Genomic DNA, 14891 nt, shown 5'->3' on the forward strand with positions numbered 1-14891 from the left:
CAGGCCAAAAGCCGCAGGACAAGCAGGGACGGAAGCGGAAAGCCCAGGCCAAAAGCCGCAGGACAAGCAGGGACGGAAGCGGAAAGCCCAGGCCAAAAGCCGCAGGACAAGCAGGGACGGAAGCGGAAAGCCCAGGCCAAAAGCCGCAGGACAAGCAGGGACGGAAGCGGAAAGCCCAGGCCAAAAGCCGCAGGACAAGCAGGGACGGAAGCGGAAAGCCCAGGCCAAAAGGCAACAGAATTGAAACAGCTACAGAAGAAGCAAAGACAAAACCTGCCTTACCCGCAGGCACGCACCTAACCCCAAAGCCAACCTCACCCTGCTTTTGTCACACGTCCATCAGGCTCTGCCCTCCCTCGGGCAAAGCCTCCCAAAAATACCACGTTCCACTCGTCGGCGCTCCCCTCCACGGAAGTCTTTAGTAAAAGGCGAAAGGCTTGTGCGTGCTGAAGGGGAACCAGAGCGTCGATTTGAAACGACCCAAACGGCCTACCCCCAACCCCTCCGTTGGCCCTGACTCACCCGTCCGCGGGGGCGAACCGGGGAGAACCGGGGCGAACCGCATCCTTCTCGGGAAAAAAAAGGCGCGGAAACGCCACGGGCCGCAGAGGGGCTCGGCCCGCCCGCTTGGCTTTTCCTTACCGCACTTTCTCCATTTCATTGATGGCTTTTTCTCCATTAAGATCCGTACGCGTTTATCGTATGCGCCTTCCAGCCAGTCCACTCCGTGTTGGTGTCGACTGACACGGCGATAAAAAACTCATTCCGATTGCCTTCCAGTTTTTCACCTCGGCCCCGCTGAATGTCAGCCAGCTCTCTCTCTCTCTCTCTCTCTCTCTCTCTCTCTCTCTCTCTGTCACTCACTCACTCACTCAGTCACTCACTCACTCAGTCACTCACTCACTCAGTCACTCCCTTTTTTTTTTTTTTTTTTTTTTTTTTTTTATATCTAAAAGGGCGGGAAAACGCCACCGGCCGACAGGGCTCCGCCCACACCCCCTTTTCACCCCGTTTTTTTGGTAGGGATCGCTTGTTCCGCTTTGTTGGGGGGCCCCCCCCTTTTGAGAGTTTTTTGACCCTCACCCCAAAAACCCTAGCCCTAACCTAAACCCCTCTCCCCCAAACCTCACTCATTCAGACATTCCCTCCTTCCCTCCCTCCCTCCCTCCCTCACTAGCTTTTCTCTTTGACACGCTTAGAAAGATTGCACCCTTCCCGGAGACGCTGCAATACCGGGGCGATGCGCGGAGCGGACGGAGCGAGCCCCTGTTCCGACTCCCTGTTGCAAAAATCCGTTTAATATGTTGTCCTCGCATGGAGGACATATCAGATATTAAACTGATAAGAACAGATTTTTTTTTTTTTTTTTTTTTTTTTTTCTTCTAAAAAAAAAGAAAAAGAAGTATTTATCAACTCTTAAAACCATTTCAGAATAAAAGACAATCAACAAAGACAGTCAAAACATACAGGATCCCCACAAGGGGGTACAGGACAAAAGCCCCACAAGGGGGCGCACATTTCAATTACCCCCTAGGGGGTTTACAAGCGGGAGTCCAAGTTTGGCGGGGGTTGAGGCTTTCGCCCCAAAGTCCCCGTCGCGCTCTCCTCCCAGTCGTCCTCGCCAGTGGAGTCGAGCGACTGGCCCTCTGCCCTCTATCGCGACGGCCCCTGGGAAGGCACCATCCCTTCGCCACTTCTCCCAGGCTGCCCTTCGGCGAGGATTTTCCTATCCTCTTGCGAGGATTCCAAATCCTGGTAGTCCGGCCCTCCGTCCGTCCAACCGTTGGTTCCCTCCGGCGGCCTGGCCCGCCTCTGGGTTACCAGCAACGTTGGGAGCCGAAGCACCCAACGCTCTGAAAAGGGGACAAGTCCCCGTCTGGCGTCGGGGCCGAAACCCCCAGGCAGACGACCGCTCCGACCCACCCCCGTCACCGGATCCCTATCAGGCGATCCGGTATCGACGGGGGCGGGTCAATATCTGCTTGATGTGAACAGATACTCACTTGATCTTAGCCAAAAGGCCGAGAAGCGATGACCGCATTATCGGACGCCCCCGGCGCGCGGACCCTCCGTGCACCACCTGGGCCGCTCGGTCACCACACCGAGAACGGCCGAAACCACGGAAGCGGAAAGCCCAGGCCAAAAGCCGCAGGACAAGCAGGGACGGAAGCGGAAAGCCCAGGCCAAAAGCCGCAGGACAAGCAGGGACGGAAGCGGAAAGCCCAGGCCAAAAGCCGCAGGACAAGCAGGGACGGAAGCGGAAAGCCCAGGCCAAAAGCCGCAGGACAAGCAGGGACGGAAGCGGAAAGCCCAGGCCAAAAGCCGCAGGACAAGCAGGGACGGAAGCGGAAAGCCCAGGCCAAAAGCCGCAGGACAAGCAGGGACGGAAGCGGAAAGCCCAGGCCAAAAGCCGCAGGACAAGCAGGGACGGAAGCGGAAAGCCCAGGCCAAAAGCCGCAGGACAAGCAGGGACGGAAGCGGAAAGCCCAGGCCAAAAGCCGCAGGACAAGCAGGGACGGAAGCGGAAAGCCCAGGCCAAAAGCCGCAGGACAAGCAGGGACGGAAGCGGAAAGCCCAGGCCAAAAGCCGCAGGACAAGCAGGGACGGAAGCGGAAAGCCCAGGCCAAAAGGCAACAGAATTGAAACAGCTACAGAAGAAGCAAAGACAAAACCTGCCTTACCCGCAGGCACGCACCTAACCCCAAAGCCAACCTCACCCTGCTTTTGTCACACGTCCATCAGGCTCTGCCCTCCCTCGGGCAAAGCCTCCCAAAAATACCACGTTCCACTCGTCGGCGCTCCCCTCCACGGAAGTCTTTAGTAAAAGGCGAAAGGCTTGTGCGTGCTGAAGGGGAACCAGAGCGTCGATTTGAAACGACCCAAACGGCCTACCCCCAACCCCTCCGTTGGCCCTGACTCACCCGTCCGCGGGGGCGAACCGGGGAGAACCGGGGCGAACCGCATCCTTCTCGGGAAAAAAAAGGCGCGGAAACGCCACGGGCCGCAGAGGGGCTCGGCCCGCCCGCTTGGCTTTTCCTTACCGCACTTTCTCCATTTCATTGATGGCTTTTTCTCCATTAAGATCCGTACGCGTTTATCGTATGCGCCTTCCAGCCAGTCCACTCCGTGTTGGTGTCGACTGACACGGCGATAAAAAACTCATTCCGATTGCCTTCCAGTTTTTCACCTCGGCCCCGCTGAATGTCAGCCAGCTCTCTCTCTCTCTCTCTCTCTCTCTCTCTCTCTCTCTCTCTCTCTGTCACTCACTCACTCACTCAGTCACTCACTCACTCAGTCACTCACTCACTCAGTCACTCCCTTTTTTTTTTTTTTTTTTTTTTTTTTTTTATATCTAAAAGGGCGGGAAAACGCCACCGGCCGACAGGGCTCCGCCCACACCCCCTTTTCACCCCGTTTTTTTGGTAGGGATCGCTTGTTTCGCTTTGTTGGCCCCCCCCCCCCTTTTGAGGGTTTTTTGACCCTCACCCCAAAAACCCTAGCCCTAACCTAAACCCCTCTCCCCCAAACCTCAATCATTCAGACGTTCCCCTCCCTCCCTCCCTCCCTCCCTCCCTCCCTAGCTTTTCTCTTTGACACGCTTAGAAAGATTGCACCCTTCCCGGAGACGCTGCAATACCGGGGCGATGCGCGGAGCGGACGGAGCGAGCCCCTGTTCCGACTCCCTGTTGCAAAAATCCGTTTAATATGTTGTCCTCGCATGGAGGACATATCAGATATTAAACTGATAAGAACAGATTTTTTTCTTTTGAGAAAAATTTATTGGTTCTCACCGTTGACAGTTCATAAAAACAATTCGTTTTACATGTCTTTTCTTTTCTTAAAAGGTACATTAATTACAGGGCATAGGGGGCGCTAAAACACTGGTGTAATTACTTTAAAAGCACTGAATCGAAATCGTAGTTAAAAAGTGCCCGCTAAAACAACAAGGTGATCATGAATAAATACAGCAGTGTTAAAAAGCCATAAAAGAATGTACACTTGGTTAAGACATCTTTAAAGGAATGTTTTACAATGTGTCTTTAAAAATGTGACGTGTGTGTGTGACTATGTGTGTGTGTGTGCGTATGTGGCTATGTGTCTTGTGTGGCTATGTGAGTGTGTGTGTGTGAGTGCATTTAAAGGTTCTGTTCCTCAATTGTGCAGGACCGGGATGAGCTTGTCTGGCTTGCCTCTACCTGCCCCGCTGAACAAGCCACCGAGTCCTCCCCCTCCGGGGCCCAGCGGAGATCCTCGACCTGGGCAGCCATTCCGGCGCAGCCAGGCCGCTGCCGCCCGGACCACTTCACGTGGAGGGGGGCCCCTTCCGTATGGCGCGTGGGATGTACCACCCGAGGGTCTCTGCAGCCAGTTCCGCCGCTGCCTGGGTGGACATCTCCACGCGCTTCCCCGCCAGCAGGTTCCTGGAGGTCCAGAGGGCTTCTTTGAAGCATGTCAGGGTGAGCCAGAGTTGGCGGAATTGTCCAGATGTCATGGTCCTCTGGCTCACCCCGTAGAGCACCAGCTGTGCGTTTAGGACCTCCCCTGCCGGCAGGCACGGGGTTATCAGGGGCCCCGCCAGGATCCACAGGTCCCGGGCGGCACTGCACTCCCAGAGCAGGTGCCTCACGGTCTCCTCTCCGCCACAAGTCGGCCGCGGGCACCTGGATGTCGTCGCCAGCCTCCGGGAGTGCATGACGGCTCTGACCGGGAGGATCTCATGGGCCACCATCCAGGAGAGGTCTCGGTGCTTGTTCAGCAGGGCAGGGTGGCTCACGTTCCGCCAGACCGTGGCCGACTCACCCAGGGCGAGTCGGCGCACTCGGGTCACTTCCTCCCGTTCCTGCACAAGAGAGAGAACAGAGCGGTGTTTGGTTAAAACGGTGAGTGGTTCTTTCTCTAAAATGTGTGTCTTTAAAAACGTCTTAATAAAAAGGTAGGCCGGGGGGAGGTTAAAAGACACTGGCGTCCTCAGGTCTTTCGGGATCCACTGCAGGTGCCTGAGGTAGGACCCCATCCAGAATCTGGTCAGGGCCGCGGTCTTGTGGTTTCCGGATGGGGTCGTCGCCAGTGCCAGGTGGAGTGCGGTGTACCGGCTACCAAAGAACACTTTAAAATCCGGGAGTCCCTTCCCTCCGTTTCGTGGGGCTCTCTTCACTACATCTCTTTTCAGGCGCTCCCACTTGGACCCCCAGATGAAATAAAACACCATCCTGTCGAGGACTAAAAGAATGGGTTTGGGGGGGATAAAAACAGAACCGATCAATAAGAACAAGGGTAAAATCACTGCTTTGATGATTAAAACCTTGCCTTCAAATGTCAGTCGTCTGAGTCCCCAGAACGTCAGTCTCTGTCGGGTTTTTGTCAGTAAGCCCTCCCAGTTTCCGCTCCCTCCCCCCTCCCGGTCGAACTGTACCCCGAGGATGCGGAGGTCGGTCTGGGTCGTCGTCATGGGAAGCCTAGTCATGTCTGTCCCACCCCACGGTCCGAAAAGTCTCCCCTCTGTCTTGTCCCTGTTAAGCTTGGCACCCGAAGCGAGGCCAAACCAGTCAGTCCGGTCCAGGGTCCTGTCTACGGATAAAAGGTCAGTGCATAAAATGTTGATGTCGTCCATGTATAAAATGCACTTGGCAGTCAGTCCCCCAGTCCCCGGGATCCCCAACCCACAAATGAGTTGGTCCCTTCTCAAGATCTGCGCCAGCGGCTCTATACAGCAGACATAGAGTAAGGGGGATAAGGGACACCCCTGACGGACGCCGCAGTTAACTTCCACTGCTTTGGATAAGAACCCGTTAACAAGGATTTTGCTGGTAATGTCCCCATACAGCAGTCCCACCCAAGCTAGGAATCTCCCCGGAAAACCCGCTTTTTGCAGTACCTTGAAAAGGTACTGGTGCGAGACCCGATCAAAGGCTTTCTCAAAATCTAAATTTAGGACTACTAGCCGAATGTTTCTGTCTCTCGCAAAACAGATGGCGTCTCTGATCAGTACCAGGCTGTCCGTGATCCTCCTTCCCGGGATGGCGCAGGCTTGATCCGGGTGGATCAAGTCCCCTAAAACACAAGACATACGAGAGGTTAAAATCTTGCTAAAAAGTTTACAGTCAACGTTTAAAAGAGTGATAGGTCTTGATAAGATAAGAACAGATACTACACTTGATCTTAGCCAAAAGGCCGAGAAGCGATGACCGCATTATCGGACGCCCCCGGCGCGCGGACCCTCCGTGCACCACCTGGGCCGCTCGGTCACCACACCGAGAACGGCCGAAACCACGGAAGCGGAAAGCCCAGGCCAAAAGCCGCAGGACAAGCAGGGACGGAAGCGGAAAGCCCAGGCCAAAAGCCGCAGGACAAGCAGGGACGGAAGCGGAAAGCCCAGGCCAAAAGCCGCAGGACAAGCAGGGACGGAAGCGGAAAGCCCAGGCCAAAAGCCGCAGGACAAGCAGGGACGGAAGCGGAAAGCCCAGGCCAAAAGCCGCAGGACAAGCAGGGACGGAAGCGGAAAGCCCAGGCCAAAAGCCGCAGGACAAGCAGGGACGGAAGCGGAAAGCCCAGGCCAAAAGCCGCAGGACAAGCAGGGACGGAAGCGGAAAGCCCAGGCCAAAAGCCGCAGGACAAGCAGGGACGGAAGCGGAAAGCCCAGGCCAAAAGCCGCAGGACAAGCAGGGACGGAAGCGGAAAGCCCAGGCCAAAAGCCGCAGGACAAGCAGGGACGGAAGCGGAAAGCCCAGGCCAAAAGCCGCAGGACAAGCAGGGACGGAAGCGGAAAGCCCAGGCCAAAAGCCGCAGGACAAGCAGGGACGGAAGCGGAAAGCCCAGGCCAAAAGCCGCAGGACAAGCAGGGACGGAAGCGGAAAGCCCAGGCCAAAAGCCGCAGGACAAGCAGGGACGGAAGCGGAAAGCCCAGGCCAAAAGCCGCAGGACAAGCAGGGACGGAAGCGGAAAGCCCAGGCCAAAAGCCGCAGGACAAGCAGGGACGGAAGCGGAAAGCCCAGGCCAAAAGCCGCAGGACAAGCAGGGACGGAAGCGGAAAGCCCAGGCCAAAAGCCGCAGGACAAGCAGGGACGGAAGCGGAAAGCCCAGGCCAAAAGCCGCAGGACAAGCAGGGACGGAAGCGGAAAGCCCAGGCCAAAAGGCAACAGAATTGAAACAGCTACAGAAGAAGCAAAGACAAAACCTGCCTTACCCGCAGGCACGCACCTAACCCCAAAGCCAACCTCACCCTGCTTTTGTCACACGTCCATCAGGCTCTGCCCTCCCTCGGGCAAAGCCTCCCAAAAATACCACGTTCCACTCGTCGGCGCTCCCCTCCACGGAAGTCTTTAGTAAAAGGCGAAAGGCTTGTGCGTGCTGAAGGGGAACCAGAGCGTCGATTTGAAACGACCCAAACGGCCTACCCCCAACCCCTCCGTTGGCCCTGACTCACCCGTCCGCGGGGGCGAACCGGGGAGAACCGGGGCGAACCGCATCCTTCTCGGGAAAAAAAAGGCGCGGAAACGCCACGGGCCGCAGAGGGGCTCGGCCCGCCCGCTTGGCTTTTCCTTACCGCACTTTCTCCATTTCATTGATGGCTTTTTCTCCATTAAGATCCGTACGCGTTTATCGTATGCGCCTTCCAGCCAGTCCACTCCGTGTTGGTGTCGACTGACACGGCGATAAAAAACTCATTCCGATTGCCTTCCAGTTTTTCACCTCGGCCCCGCTGAATGTCAGCCAGCTCTCTCTCTCTCTCTCTCTCTCTCTCTCTCTCTCTCTCTCTCTCTGTCACTCACTCACTCACTCAGTCACTCACTCACTCAGTCACTCACTCACTCAGTCACTCCCTTTTTTTTTTTTTTTTTTTTTTTTTTTTTATATCTAAAAGGGCGGGAAAACGCCACCGGCCGACAGGGCTCCGCCCACACCCCCTTTTCACCCCGTTTTTTTGGTAGGGATCGCTTGTTCCGCTTTGTTGGGGGGCCCCCCCCTTTTGAGAGTTTTTTGACCCTCACCCCAAAAACCCTAGCCCTAACCTAAACCCCTCTCCCCCAAACCTCACTCATTCAGACATTCCCTCCTTCCCTCCCTCCCTCCCTCCCTCCCTCCCTCACTAGCTTTTCTCTTTGACACGCTTAGAAAGATTGCACCCTTCCCGGAGACGCTGCAATACCGGGGCGATGCGCGGAGCGGACGGAGCGAGCCCCTGTTCCGACTCCCTGTTGCAAAAATCCGTTTAATATGTTGTCCTCGCATGGAGGACATATCAGATATTAAACTGATAAGAACAGATACTACACTTGATCTTAGCCAAAAGGCCGAGAAGCGATGACCGCATTATCGGACGCCCCCGGCGCGCGGACCCTCCGTGCACCACCTGGGCCGCTCGGTCACCACACCGAGAACGGCCGAAACCACGGAAGCGGAAAGCCCAGGCCAAAAGCCGCAGGACAAGCAGGGACGGAAGCGGAAAGCCCAGGCCAAAAGCCGCAGGACAAGCAGGGACGGAAGCGGAAAGCCCAGGCCAAAAGCCGCAGGACAAGCAGGGACGGAAGCGGAAAGCCCAGGCCAAAAGCCGCAGGACAAGCAGGGACGGAAGCGGAAAGCCCAGGCCAAAAGCCGCAGGACAAGCAGGGACGGAAGCGGAAAGCCCAGGCCAAAAGCCGCAGGACAAGCAGGGACGGAAGCGGAAAGCCCAGGCCAAAAGCCGCAGGACAAGCAGGGACGGAAGCGGAAAGCCCAGGCCAAAAGCCGCAGGACAAGCAGGGACGGAAGCGGAAAGCCCAGGCCAAAAGCCGCAGGACAAGCAGGGACGGAAGCGGAAAGCCCAGGCCAAAAGCCGCAGGACAAGCAGGGACGGAAGCGGAAAGCCCAGGCCAAAAGCCGCAGGACAAGCAGGGACGGAAGCGGAAAGCCCAGGCCAAAAGCCGCAGGACAAGCAGGGACGGAAGCGGAAAGCCCAGGCCAAAAGGCAACAGAATTGAAACAGCTACAGAAGAAGCAAAGACAAAACCTGCCTTACCCGCAGGCACGCACCTAACCCCAAAGCCAACCTCACCCTGCTTTTGTCACACGTCCATCAGGCTCTGCCCTCCCTCGGGCAAAGCCTCCCAAAAATACCACGTTCCACTCGTCGGCGCTCCCCTCCACGGAAGTCTTTAGTAAAAGGCGAAAGGCTTGTGCGTGCTGAAGGGGAACCAGAGCGTCGATTTGAAACGACCCAAACGGCCTACCCCCAACCCCTCCGTTGGCCCTGACTCACCCGTCCGCGGGGGCGAACCGGGGAGAACCGGGGCGAACCGCATCCTTCTCGGGAAAAAAAAGGCGCGGAAACGCCACGGGCCGCAGAGGGGCTCGGCCCGCCCGCTTGGCTTTTCCTTACCGCACTTTCTCCATTTCATTGATGGCTTTTTCTCCATTAAGATCCGTACGCGTTTATCGTATGCGCCTTCCAGCCAGTCCACTCCGTGTTGGTGTCGACTGACACGGCGATAAAAAACTCATTCCGATTGCCTTCCAGTTTTTCACCTCGGCCCCGCTGAATGTCAGCCAGTCTCTCTCTCTCTCTCTCTCTCTCTCTCTCTCTCTCTCTCTCTCTCTGTCACTCACTCACTCACTCAGTCACTCACTCACTCAGTCACTCACTCACTCAGTCACTCCCTTTTTTTTTTTTTTTTTTTTTTTTTTTTTATATCTAAAAGGGCGGGAAAACGCCACCGGCCGACAGGGCTCCGCCCACACCCCCTTTTCACCCCGTTTTTTTGGTAGGGATCGCTTGTTTCGCTTTGTTGGCCCCCCCCCCCCCTTTTGAGGGTTTTTTGACCCTCACCCCAAAAACCCTAGCCCTAACCTAAACCCCTCTCCCCCAAACCTCAATCATTCAGACGTTCCCCTCCCTCCCTCCCTCCCTCCCTCCCTCCCTAGCTTTTCTCTTTGACACGCTTAGAAAGATTGCACCCTTCCCGGAGACGCTGCAATACCGGGGCGATGCGCGGAGCGGACGGAGCGAGCCCCTGTTCCGACTCCCTGTTGCAAAAATCCGTTTAATATGTTGTCCTCGCATGGAGGACATATCAGATATTAAACTGATAAGAACAGATTTTTTTCTTTTGAGAAAAATTTATTGGTTCTCACCGTTGACAGTTCATAAAAACAATTCGTTTTACATGTCTTTTCTTTTCTTAAAAGGTACATTAATTACAGGGCATAGGGGGCGCTAAAACACTGGTGTAATTACTTTAAAAGCACTGAATCGAAATCGTAGTTAAAAAGTGCCCGCTAAAACAACAAGGTGATCATGAATAAATACAGCAGTGTTAAAAAGCCATAAAAGAATGTACACTTGGTTAAGACATCTTTAAAGGAATGTTTTACAATGTGTCTTTAAAAATGTGACGTGTGTGTGTGACTATGTGTGTGTGTGTGCGTATGTGGCTATGTGTCTTGTGTGGCTATGTGAGTGTGTGTGTGTGAGTGCATTTAAAGGTTCTGTTCCTCAATTGTGCAGGACCGGGATGAGCTTGTCTGGCTTGCCTCTACCTGCCCCGCTGAACAAGCCACCGAGTCCTCCCCCTCCGGGGCCCAGCGGAGATCCTCGACCTGGGCAGCCATTCCGGCGCAGCCAGGCCGCTGCCGCCCGGACCACTTCACGTGGAGGGGGGCCCCTTCCGTATGGCGCGTGGGATGTACCACCCGAGGGTCTCTGCAGCCAGTTCCGCCGCTGCCTGGGTGGACATCTCCACGCGCTTCCCCGCCAGCAGGTTCCTGGAGGTCCAGAGGGCTTCTTTGAAGCATGTCAGGGTGAGCCAGAGTTGGCGGAATTGTCCAGATGTCATGGTCCTCTGGCTCACCCCGTAGAGCACCAGCTGTGCGTTTAGGACCTCCCCTGCCGGCAGGCACGGGGTTATCAGGGGCCCCGCCAGGATCCACAGGTCCCGGGCGGCACTGCACTCCCAGAGCAGGTGCCTCACGGTCTCCTCTCCGCCACAAGTCGGCCGCGGGCACCTGGATGTCGTCGCCAGCCTCCGGGAGTGCATGACGGCTCTGACCGGGAGGATCTCATGGGCCACCATCCAGGAGAGGTCTCGGTGCTTGTTCAGCAGGGCAGGGTGGCTCACGTTCCGCCAGACCGTGGCCGACTCACCCAGGGCGAGTCGGCGCACTCGGGTCACTTCCTCCCGTTCCTGCACAAGAGAGAGAACAGAGCGGTGTTTGGTTAAAACGGTGAGTGGTTCTTTCTCTAAAATGTGTGTCTTTAAAAACGTCTTAATAAAAAGGTAGGCCGGGGGGAGGTTAAAAGACACTGGCGTCCTCAGGTCTTTCGGGATCCACTGCAGGTGCCTGAGGTAGGACCCCATCCAGAATCTGGTCAGGGCCGCGGTCTTGTGGTTTCCGGATGGGGTCGTCGCCAGTGCCAGGTGGAGTGCGGTGTACCGGCTACCAAAGAACACTTTAAAATCCGGGAGTCCCTTCCCTCCGTTTCGTGGGGCTCTCTTCACTACATCTCTTTTCAGGCGCTCCCACTTGGACCCCCAGATGAAATAAAACACCATCCTGTCGAGGACTAAAAGAATGGGTTTGGGGGGGATAAAAACAGAACCGATCAATAAGAACAAGGGTAAAATCACTGCTTTGATGATTAAAACCTTGCCTTCAAATGTCAGTCGTCTGAGTCCCCAGAACGTCAGTCTCTGTCGGGTTTTTGTCAGTAAGCCCTCCCAGTTTCCGCTCCCTCCCCCCTCCCGGTCGAACTGTACCCCGAGGATGCGGAGGTCGGTCTGGGTCGTCGTCATGGGAAGCCTAGTCATGTCTGTCCCACCCCACGGTCCGAAAAGTCTCCCCTCTGTCTTGTCCCTGTTAAGCTTGGCACCCGAAGCGAGGCCAAACCAGTCAGTCCGGTCCAGGGTCCTGTCTACGGATAAAAGGTCAGTGCATAAAATGTTGATGTCGTCCATGTATAAAATGCACTTGGCAGTCAGTCCCCCAGTCCCCGGGATCCCCAACCCACAAATGAGTTGGTCCCTTCTCAAGATCTGCGCCAGCGGCTCTATACAGCAGACATAGAGTAAGGGGGATAAGGGACACCCCTGACGGACGCCGCAGTTAACTTCCACTGCTTTGGATAAGAACCCGTTAACAAGGATTTTGCTGGTAATGTCCCCATACAGCAGTCCCACCCAAGCTAGGAATCTCCCCGGAAAACCCGCTTTTTGCAGTACCTTGAAAAGGTACTGGTGCGAGACCCGATCAAAGGCTTTCTCAAAATCTAAATTTAGGACTACTAGCCGAATGTTTCTGTCTCTCGCAAAACAGATGGCGTCTCTGATCAGTACCAGGCTGTCCGTGATCCTCCTTCCCGGGATGGCGCAGGCTTGATCCGGGTGGATCAAGTCCCCTAAAACACAAGACATACGAGAGGTTAAAATCTTGCTAAAAAGTTTACAGTCAACGTTTAAAAGAGTGATAGGTCTTGATAAGATAAGAACAGATACTACACTTGATCTTAGCCAAAAGGCCGAGAAGCGATGACCGCATTATCGGACGCCCCCGGCGCGCGGACCCTCCGTGCACCACCTGGGCCGCTCGGTCACCACACCGAGAACGGCCGAAACCACGGAAGCGGAAAGCCCAGGCCAAAAGCCGCAGGACAAGCAGGGACGGAAGCGGAAAGCCCAGGCCAAAAGCCGCAGGACAAGCAGGGACGGAAGCGGAAAGCCCAGGCCAAAAGCCGCAGGACAAGCAGGGACGGAAGCGGAAAGCCCAGGCCAAAAGCCGCAGGACAAGCAGGGACGGAAGCGGAAAGCCCAGGCCAAAAGCCGCAGGACAAGCAGGGACGGAAGCGGAAAGCCCAGGCCAAAAGCCGCAGGACAAGCAGGGACGGAAGCGGAAAGCCCAGGCCAAAAGCCGCAGGACAAGCAGGGACGGAAGCGGAAAGCCCAGGCCAAAAGCCGCAGGACAAGCAGGGACGGAAGCGGAAAGCCCAGGCCAAAAGCCGCAGGACAAGCAGGGACGGAAGCGGAAAGCCCAGGCCAAAAGCCGCAGGACAAGCAGGGACGGAAGCGGAAAGCCCAGGCCAAAAGCCGCAGGACAAGCAGGGACGGAAGCGGAAAGCCCAGGCCAAAAGCCGCAGGACAAGCAGGGACGGAAGCGGAAAGCCCAGGCCAAAAGCCGCAGGACAAGCAGGGACGGAAGCGGAAAGCCCAGGCCAAAAGCCGCAGGACAAGCAGGGACGGAAGCGGAAAGCCCAGGCCAAAAGCCGCAGGACAAGCAGGGACGGAAGCGGAAAGCCCAGGCCAAAAGCCGCAGGACAAGCAGGGACGGAAGCGGAAAGCCCAGGCCAAAAGCCGCAGGACAAGCAGGGACGGAAGCGGAAAGCCCAGGCCAAAAGCCGCAGGACAAGCAGGGACGGAAGCGGAAAGCCCAGGCCAAAAGCCGCAGGACAAGCAGGGACGGAAGCGGAAAGCCCAGGCCAAAAGGCAACAGAATTGAAACAGCTACAGAAGAAGCAAAGACAAAACCTGCCTTACCCGCAGGCACGCACCTAACCCCAAAGCCAACCTCACCCTGCTTTTGTCACACGTCCATCAGGCTCTGCCCTCCCTCGGGCAAAGCCTCCCAAAAATACCACGTTCCACTCGTCGGCGCTCCCCTCCACGGAAGTCTTTAGTAAAAGGCGAAAGGCTTGTGCGTGCTGAAGGGGAACCAGAGCGTCGATTTGAAACGACCCAAACGGCCTACCCCCAACCCCTCCGTTGGCCCTGACTCACCCGTCCGCGGGGGCGAACCGGGGAGAACCGGGGCGAACCGCATCCTTCTCGGGAAAAAAAAGGCGCGGAAACGCCACGGGCCGCAGAGGGGCTCGGCCCGCCCGCTTGGCTTTTCCTTACCGCACTTTCTCCATTTCATTGATGGCTTTTTCTCCATTAAGATCCGTACGCGTTTATCGTATGCGCCTTCCAGCCAGTCCACTCCGTGTTGGTGTCGACTGACACGGCGATAAAAAACTCATTCCGATTGCCTTCCAGTTTTTCACCTCGGCCCCGCTGAATGTCAGCCAGCTCTCTCTCTCTCTCTCTCTCTCTCTCTCTCTCTCTCTCTCTCTCTGTCACTCACTCACTCACTCAGTCACTCACTCACTCAGTCACTCACTCACTCAGTCACTCCCTTTTTTTTTTTTTTTTTTTTTTTTTTTTTATATCTAAAAGGGCGGGAAAACGCCACCGGCCGACAGGGCTCCGCCCACACCCCCTTTTCACCCCGTTTTTTTGGTAGGGATCGCTTGTTCCGCTTTGTTGGGGGGCCCCCCCCTTTTGAGAGTTTTTTGACCCTCACCCCAAAAACCCTAGCCCTAACCTAAACCCCTCTCCCCCAAACCTCACTCATTCAGACATTCCCTCCTTCCCTCCCTCCCTCCCTCCCTCCCTCCCTCACTAGCTTTTCTCTTTGACACGCTTAGAAAGATTGCACCCTTCCCGGAGACGCTGCAATACCGGGGCGATGCGCGGAGCGGACGGAGCGAGCCCCTGTTCCGACTCCCTGTTGCAAAAATCCGTTTAATATGTTGTCCTCGCATGGAGGACATATCAGATATTAAACTGATAAGAACAGATACTACACTTGATCTTAGCCAAAAGGCCGAGAAGCGATGACCGCATTATCGGACGCCCCCGGCGCGCGGACCCTCCGTGCACCACCTGGGCCGCTCGGTCACCACACCGAGAACGGCCGAAACCACGGAAGCGGAAAGCCCAGGCCAAAAGCCGCAGGACAAGCAGGGACGGAAGCGGAAAGCCCAGGCCAAAAGCCGCAGGACAAGCAGGGACGGAAGCGGAAAGCCCAGGCCAAAAGCCGCAGGACAAGCAGGGACGGAAGCGGAAAGCCCAGGCCAAAAGCCGCAGGACAAGCAGGGACGGAAGCGG

At 56.2% G+C, this 14891-nt stretch overlaps 7 non-coding genes and 6 pseudogenes across 7 annotated transcripts; all 13 read right to left on the minus strand.

Moving 5' to 3' along the window:
• Window positions 1–348: 348 nt before the first annotated feature.
• Window positions 349–466, minus strand: LOC136964755 (U5 spliceosomal RNA). Its single transcript, XR_010879206.1, has one exon. It is a non-coding gene; the product is annotated as a U5 spliceosomal RNA (small nuclear RNA).
• A 733-nt stretch (window positions 467–1199) lies between these two features.
• LOC136964625 (U2 spliceosomal RNA) lies at window positions 1200–1404 on the minus strand (annotated as a pseudogene).
• Window positions 1405–1878: 474 nt separating this feature from the next.
• LOC136964658 (U2 spliceosomal RNA) lies at window positions 1879–2033 on the minus strand (annotated as a pseudogene).
• A 714-nt stretch (window positions 2034–2747) lies between these two features.
• LOC136964756 (U5 spliceosomal RNA) lies at window positions 2748–2865 on the minus strand. The gene has a single exon (XR_010879207.1). It is a non-coding gene; the product is annotated as a U5 spliceosomal RNA (small nuclear RNA).
• Window positions 2866–3603: 738 nt separating this feature from the next.
• LOC136964622 (U2 spliceosomal RNA) lies at window positions 3604–3781 on the minus strand (annotated as a pseudogene).
• A 2289-nt stretch (window positions 3782–6070) lies between these two features.
• LOC136964649 (U2 spliceosomal RNA) lies at window positions 6071–6183 on the minus strand (annotated as a pseudogene).
• Window positions 6184–7249: 1066 nt separating this feature from the next.
• LOC136964757 (U5 spliceosomal RNA) lies at window positions 7250–7367 on the minus strand. Its single transcript, XR_010879208.1, has one exon. It is a non-coding gene; the product is annotated as a U5 spliceosomal RNA (small nuclear RNA).
• A 745-nt stretch (window positions 7368–8112) lies between these two features.
• On the minus strand, window positions 8113–8303 carry LOC136964598 (U2 spliceosomal RNA). Its single transcript, XR_010879093.1, has one exon. It is a non-coding gene; the product is annotated as a U2 spliceosomal RNA (small nuclear RNA).
• Window positions 8304–9061: 758 nt separating this feature from the next.
• On the minus strand, window positions 9062–9179 carry LOC136964758 (U5 spliceosomal RNA). The gene has a single exon (XR_010879209.1). It is a non-coding gene; the product is annotated as a U5 spliceosomal RNA (small nuclear RNA).
• A 740-nt stretch (window positions 9180–9919) lies between these two features.
• Window positions 9920–10097, minus strand: LOC136964623 (U2 spliceosomal RNA; annotated as a pseudogene).
• A 2289-nt stretch (window positions 10098–12386) lies between these two features.
• Window positions 12387–12499, minus strand: LOC136964650 (U2 spliceosomal RNA; annotated as a pseudogene).
• Window positions 12500–13565: 1066 nt separating this feature from the next.
• On the minus strand, window positions 13566–13683 carry LOC136964760 (U5 spliceosomal RNA). Its single transcript, XR_010879211.1, has one exon. It is a non-coding gene; the product is annotated as a U5 spliceosomal RNA (small nuclear RNA).
• A 745-nt stretch (window positions 13684–14428) lies between these two features.
• LOC136964599 (U2 spliceosomal RNA) lies at window positions 14429–14619 on the minus strand. The gene has a single exon (XR_010879094.1). It is a non-coding gene; the product is annotated as a U2 spliceosomal RNA (small nuclear RNA).
• Between the last annotated feature and the right edge of the window lie 272 nt (window positions 14620–14891).

The sequence above is a fragment of the Osmerus mordax genome, chromosome 20 (genome assembly GCF_038355195.1).
Source record: "Osmerus mordax isolate fOsmMor3 chromosome 20, fOsmMor3.pri, whole genome shotgun sequence".
NCBI lineage: Eukaryota > Metazoa > Chordata > Actinopteri > Osmeriformes > Osmeridae > Osmerus > Osmerus mordax.